Here is a 7806-nt window from a genome sequence, read left to right as displayed (position 1 = left end):
TGTCCTCAGCTCTCTTTATACTTACAAATAAGTTTGCCTTGGGCCAGAGAGATAGCACAAAATGCAGGGCACTTGTCTTGAACGTGGCTGCCCCGGGTTCAATTCTTGCCATTCCATATGGTCCCCTGAGCATGGCAGGAGTGATCCTTGAGCACAGAGGCAGGAGTATGGCCAAAAAAATAAATTTGCCTTATTTCTCTAATTAGAACTTCCACTTCTATTTATGTTACATATTATCATTTAAATTTCCCAATTATGGCTTTTTTATCTGTTCTTCCATAAATCAAAATTTTCAGTGTTCTATACTTGATATTCAGTTACTTTTTAATCAATCACGATCACGACACGACCATCCTGTTGTTCGTCGATTGCCTCGAGCAGGTGCCAGTAACGTCTTCTTCGTCCTAGCCCTGAGATTTTTTTAAAAAGTGCCATATTCAAGGCGTTTTCAGGGTTAGGAGAATGAGACCCATCACTGTTACTGGTATTTGGCATTTTGGGTATACTACGGGGAGTTTGCCAGACTCTGCCGTATGGGTAGGTTACATTTGGTAGCCTGCCAGTTTGTCCAAAGTAGGAATGAGATGATAAGATGGGAGCTGAGTGTGATAATCTCTGGATCCTGGCCGTTGTTGGAGTTGCACGGCAGTTGGTGGGTGTAACTTTTTAATCAAAGAAAGCAAAATTTCACATAAATTTATTATAACAGAATGAATCATATTTTATGCATAAACAACATTGCTTGTTATACATGCATCAAATAATTAGTATTTACATTTTATTCCAGCTAAAGGATTTCATCAACAAGGGTACAAGATGGAATTATTAAAATGAATTTTTATGTGATTTATGTGACTAGTCTAACCTATGACAGCAGATGAAACCTTGATAGTTTCTTTCCAATGTTTTCCCTAAAAATTGTACTATGTCATTTGTATTCAGTAGTCATTTCTGTAGCAGTGATTTACATCATAAAAACTCTGAAATGCACTGAGATTATTCCATTAAGAGTAAAGAATTCAGAGATAGAGTTGATGAATGAATACTGTCTAAGGCAGAAATAGTGGAGTATTTTTTTATGAACACCATTTTATTCACCTGAATAAAATATCTGTAATTCGTGAATAGTTTCATTAAATAATAGCCACATTAACAGAAAAAAATTTTCTTCGTTTTCATGAACTACTATGCTTTTATTGATAGTATTCTTTCTCTTAGAAAATGGTGACTCTGTTAGTGATACTTGACTTTGTTTTATATTTATCTAATTGTTTACACATTTGTTTGGTCTACTTTAATTGGCTGTTGTAAATTCATAAAAGGAGAGCTATGTGTTTCATACTATGAACCTCCAATAGTGCGTTATTATACTCAGGAAATTGCTGAACTGATAACTTTACTGTTAGTCTCAATATCAAAGAACTAGAAACTTATTATCAGCTTAGTATATACTGTCTATAACAAACCTATAGATTTTGGTTGGAAAACGAACAACTAGTAATAGTTAATATTGAGCTTTACAAGTAGATAGGAAAGCGCCACTATGGCAGTGGAATTCCTGGGAAGCAATAAAACCAGTAGTGTAGAGGTCGCAAATAGCTCATTTCCTGGGCACATGAATAAGACCTGATAAGATCCTTATCTAGTGTCAGCACAGATCCAGGGAAGGATGGATGCCTTGTCCCAGAGAAGCTCCAACAGGAACGAGGGCCATGAAAGGAACTCCAAAGAGAACCATCAACCACTCCCAACTCTACCCCCTTAGCAACCACCTTAATAATGGACTTTTGCCTAGCTAGAAAGCCCCACTGGACCATCTTGGGGGAAAAAAACTATAAAAGCCACCTTGTTATTTTATATTCCACAAATGAGTGCAGTCATTCTATGTTTGACCCTTTCTGACCCATTTAACTTAGCATGATACTCTCCATGTCCATCCACTTATAAACAAATTTCATAACTTCATCTTTCCCGACAGTTGCATAGTATTTCATTGTGTAGATATAACAAAGTTTCTTTAACCAGTCATCTGTTCTCAATGACTCGGGTTGTTTCCAGATTCTGGCTATTGTGAACAGTGCTGCAATGAGCATACAGGTGCAGATGTCATTTCTACTGTGCTTTTTTGCACCCTCGGGATATATACTCAGTATATATATTGCAAACCATAATGCCCAAACGTAGAGAGAGAGTATGGGGGAAATTGAGGCAAGGGAGGATTGGAAAGGGGGGGTGGTAATACTAGGGACATTGGTGGTGAAGAATGTGCACTGGTGGAGGGATAGGTGTTTGATCATTGTATGACTGAAACTCAAACATGAAAGTTTTGCAACTGCATTACACGGTGATTCAATTTTAAAAAGCCACCTTGAACAAAAAGCACATGCATATTCTGCCCTAGTCCATGTGTTTCTGTGCCCATGCAGTCAAGCACACGTGGTTCCTGAACACATGGGTCATCCTAATCTCCATTCTTGAAATGTGTACTGGGGCACTTTCCGCCTTTCGAGAACCCCAAGTTCTCTCTTGAGTGTGTTGCTCTCTCCCTTTCTCTCCCTCCTTCCCTTTCCTCAAAAAAGTCTCCAAATAAAATCTGTTTTTATTTCACTGCTTACCTACTCCTCCTGAAATTCTTTTCTGTGATAAAGACAAGGACCAAAGAGGCATGGGTAAGACCTATACTGACATTCCTTTCCTCCAAAGACCAATTCCTCACTGCAGCCTGAGTCTGTGGCTCCTCAAGAAATTTGTTGCTGTGGATTAACTCCTGTGCTGAAAAGGACAAGTGGATGTCAGGTGTGGCTTGACGACATCCTGGTGGGGCTGGCAGGACTCTAACTCCATGCCACGCAGAGAAAAGACTCATGATACACTTTATCAGTCCCAGTTGTCCTAGCAGGTCCCGGGGTGGCAGAGGTAGATCAGGAGAAAGTGACAGTCTCTCTCCTCTGTACCTCACATAACCCACCCTTGTGGACCCAGTGACTTCAATATTAAACAGTCCACGGTCCAGATTCTACATTGTAGAACTGATTCACTTCAAAGTTCTGGGGTCTTTGAGACATATAAATTATTTTAGATTTAGGGTTCATTGCTACAAGAAAGTTGCATTTTAATGTGGTGGGTAAGATGTAATGATGGTAGGATAAGTATTGGAATATTGAATGTAATTAATTATTGTGAACAGCCTCCCGGGCAGGCATGATACCGTGGATTAACACATAGTCCATAGTCATAGTCCATGCCTGCCTGGGAGGGAAGGAGTGTTACTCCCTTCTGCCCTTTTCCCCCTGGGCAGCAAGATGGCGGCCTCCTTGGAGCTTTTTGGAAAGCCAGGTATGAGCCGGTTGTGACGGGGTGACTGAAACCTCATGGGAAGGGGGTGTTCCCGGCTCATCCTTCACGTCCTACCGAGGTCACGAGTTGCCCCCCATGAGCGGCTCTCCAGCACAGCCATGCTCCAGAGACAGAGTAATTATCATAAGTATCTGGCCCTTGGCAGAAATTCCTCCAGGCTTAATAAGTAAAATATCAGAAATCCAATTTTGCACAGCCGCGACATCATATGGTTCTCATAACGAACTGTAGAAAAAATTATTTCATGGTGCCTTTTTAGCTGTTCTGATTGTTGGGTGTAAACGCTAAACAATAATGGTGCATCTTTTGTCAAAATAATGAATGCAATCAAAGTACATAGAGTGTTAGGTAGAATTCATCTGCCTCACAGGCATTGGGAGGGGTGGCAGGGGAGGTATATTGGGGTTCTTGGTCATGAAAAATAAGTAATGGTGAAGGGAAATGTGTTTGATCATTGCATAACTGAGACTTAAACCTGAAATGTTTGTAACTTTTCCCACACTGGTTCAATAAATAAATATAAAAAAAGAAAAAAAACTTTTGATTTCTCAATTATTAACAGGATTGTATAAATTTCAGAGTATAACTTCACACCTCTATATGTTCATAAGCCGGCACATACTCACTACAAAAGATATATAATTGTATATAGTTTGTTTTTTGCTATCTAGCTGAGAAAAATTAATATGTAATATATACATACATTTGAAGCACAACATTTAAAGAAATTTTTTTTTTCCTTTTGCATTTTGGGTCACACCCGATGATGCACAGCGGTTACTCCTGGCTCTGCACTCAGGAATTACTCCTGGAAGTGCTAAGGGGACCATATGGGATTCTGGGAATTGAACCCGGTTCAGCTGCGTGCAAGGCAAACGCCCTACCAGTGGTACTATCACTCCAGCCCCTAACGAGTTTTAAAACAGCTGTATACATTGTGGTAGGAATTTCCCTCTAACCCACAACCCCAAGGTTGGGATTGTTCTCTGGGAAAAACTGTATTGATCTTTGAATATAAATATGCACCCAGAACAGAATAAAATAAAATAGTTTAGTGTCTTTTAGATGTAGAGGGCAACATAGGCAGAAGTAGATGAGGAAATTGTCAGCACCTTATCCTTTAAGGTTGCCTGCTGAGAGGCTGTGTAAAACCCCCCAGCCTCTGCTCTTCAATTACCATTTGAAGTGTGATGTGCTTACTCAATCGGGATTCAGGACAATACACCAATATAGCTACCACCATCTGATGGATAAGTTACATGCCTCTTAATCTTCAAAATTTTCCTTACACTCTTCTGCAATCCCTCCTCCTTCAGGCCTCAACTAGCTTAACCCCACTGACCCAGCTCAGATCTGCTTTATGACCTAGATTCATTTGCATGTCTAGAAACATATTACTGGAATCTCACACTATGTAATCTTACCATAACTTCTTACATTAGTTATAATTATTTTGAGATTCATCAATTCTGTTGCATGTAACAGTGGCTCATTCACTTTTGTGTCTGCTTATTCACTTAGTACAAATTTAGATTTGATTCTGTTTTGAGCTATTATAAATAAAGCTCCTAAGAATGTTTGTATATAAGTACATTTATTTGTTAATTTCATATTTTTTTCTTGAGTAAGTGTTGTGCTCGCGTTTTCGGGTCACAGCGTGAAAGGACAGAGTCAGAGAGAGAGAGAGTAATGCAAGTGCAAAGGAGTTTTATTCCAGTTAACTGGGGTTAACTATCTCACCCACAATGTGGTCTCTTGATAGTGACCCCGACCTCCAAGTACAAGCAGTTCATATAGGTTCCAAGGTTGAGCGCGCACTATGATAGCAGTGATCAAGCATCAGTTGTCAGCGATTAGTCAACATCTGATAATAGTCAGTTTCTGGTTGTTCAAAAAAAATTGATGTAGTGACCTCTTATGACCAGTGAGATGATCTAGCACTTCCTTCTTTGGGCAAATTACTCAACTGGGAGTTTACCAGAAATTGCAAGTTCAGTTTCTGGGAAACAGAAACTTAGGCCTAGTCAAAACTTAATGTTAGCTGCGGCCTATCATGGCTGTATTCTGGCTCTAGGTCTGGATTTTGGGTACCTAACATAAAAACATGAGAGTGGAATAACTGAGTCTCTGTATGTTTAGCTTTCTACAGGTTGACCCTTTGATTTCAAAAGTGACCATACTCTTGTGTTCTGCTCAGCAATGTATATGATTTCCAGTTTCTTCACAACCAAAAAACTCTGGTATGTTAGTTTCTTTTTTTTTATTTTTTAAATATTTATTTATTGAATCACTGTGGGAAAAGTTACAAAGATTTCAGGTTTAAGTCTAGGTCATGCAATGATCAAACGCATTAAACACATTTCCCTTCACCAGTACATATTTTTCACCACCAAGAACCCCAATATACCCTCCTCCCACCCCTCCCAATGCCTGTGAGGCAGATAAATTCTACTTAACTCTATCTACTTTGATTACATTCATTATTCGACAAAAGATGCACCATTATTGTTTAGAGTTTACACCCAACAATCAGAACTGCTGAAAAGGCATTGTGAAATAATTTGTTTTCTACAGTTAGTTATGAGAACCATATGATGTCGCACGGCCGCAATAGTGGCTGTATGATTTTGGATTTCTGATATTTTACTTATTAAACCTGGAGGTATTTCTTCCAAGAGCCAGGTAATTACAAGATTGGTTTCTGTGGCTCTGAAGCCATGGCTGTGCCAGAGAGCCGCTCATGGCGGGCAACTCATGACCTTGGTAGGGCGTGAAGGACAAGCTGGGAACGTCCCCTTCCCATGAGGTTTCAGTTGCCCCGTCACTGCTGGCTCATACCTGGCTTTCCAAAAAGCTCTGAAGAGGCCGCCATCTTGCTGCCCAGGGGGGAAAAGGTGGAAGGGAGTGACACCCCTTCCCTCCCAGGCAGGCATGTTACCATGGATTAACGCATAGTCCGTTCACTTTTCTGCCACAAGCTGCCGGGCTCTGCATTAAGTCTTTGTGCTTCTGGAGCCATGGCCATGCCAGAGAGCCACTCAGCAGATTAATTTTAAATAACAATAAAGTATCTCCAGTTATTATGTCCAAAGCTTCAAGATTGGTAATATACATTGTTGATGAAGATGCAGGAAAAAAAAGACTCCATATTTTTTGGTCAGAACTTTATAAAGTTTTCAGAGACTTAAATATGAGGTATGTTAGTTTCTTTATTTCACCCTTTTAAATCGGAGTTTAGAGTATCTCACTGGGAATTTAATTTGCATTTTCATAAATTACTAATATTTTCACATGCGTGAATTTGGAGATATTTTATCTTTGAAATGTTCTTCCTGTGTATGGATCACTTTGCATTCTCTAGCAGTGCTTTTCAAAAAGCAGGAATTGATTTGAATATATTTAGAAAAAAATCTTATGCCATATATATATATATATTTTTTTTGGGGGGGGGCCATAGCTGAATATGCTCAGGGATTACACTATTTAGCTCTATGCTCAGGGATCACTCCTGGCAGGGCTCAGGGGACTGTATGTAGTGTAATGTCACATGTTTCACTCAGATGAGCTGTGTGAAAGTACAGTAAAATTACCTATTGTACTATATTTGTCCCCTAAGAATTAATTGTAATGTAGTATAATTATTAAGCTTAATTTTCATCAATTTCCTTTATGCTGTGATTAGTTTGGGCTTTTTGGGTCACATCTAAAGATGCTCAGGGGTTACTCCTAGCTAACTATACTCTCAGAAATTCTGACAGTGCTCAGGGGATCTTATGTGATGCTGGGGATTAAACCCAGGTTGGCCACATACAAAAAAAAATATCCTGCCTACTGTACTATTGCTCTGCCCCTCTGGTGTGGTTTTGATGCAGAAAATAATCAATCTCTAAATCGAGATCATCCAGTTTTATCCCGAAACTTATATATTTTTAAACTTTTTAGGTCCTTCACCAACTTTGAATGAATATTATTTGGCATGGGCTGGAGCAATAGCACAGCAGGTAGGGCATTTGCCTTGCACGCAGCCAACATAGCCAACCTGAGCGATTCCTCTGCCCCTCTTGGAGAGCCTGGCAAGCTACCGAGAGTATCTCGCCTGCACAGAAAATCCTGGCAAGCTACCCGTGACATATTCAATATGCCAAAAACAGTAACAACAAGTCTCACAATTTGTTGTGAGATGTTACTGGTGCCCGCTTGAGCAAATTGATGAACAACGGGAGTCCAGTGCTACAGTGCTATTATTTGGCATAATTTTCTGAAAATTATATTACTCATCCTATTGCCTATTACTTTCTATTTTATCCTATTACTTTCAATGCACATATGCTGGCATTGGATGCATCCATCGAAGACCTGATGGTACAAGTGTGGAAAATCAAGTATGACATCATTGGTCTGACTGAGACAAACTGAGACAAGAAGGCATCAATCACATCACACAGTTTT

Source organism: Sorex fumeus, unplaced genomic scaffold (assembly GCF_029834395.1).
Source record: "Sorex fumeus unplaced genomic scaffold, SorFum_2.1 ptg000075l, whole genome shotgun sequence".
In the NCBI taxonomy this organism is placed as follows: domain Eukaryota; kingdom Metazoa; phylum Chordata; class Mammalia; order Eulipotyphla; family Soricidae; genus Sorex; species Sorex fumeus.
This window is presented reverse-complemented; position numbering follows the sequence as displayed.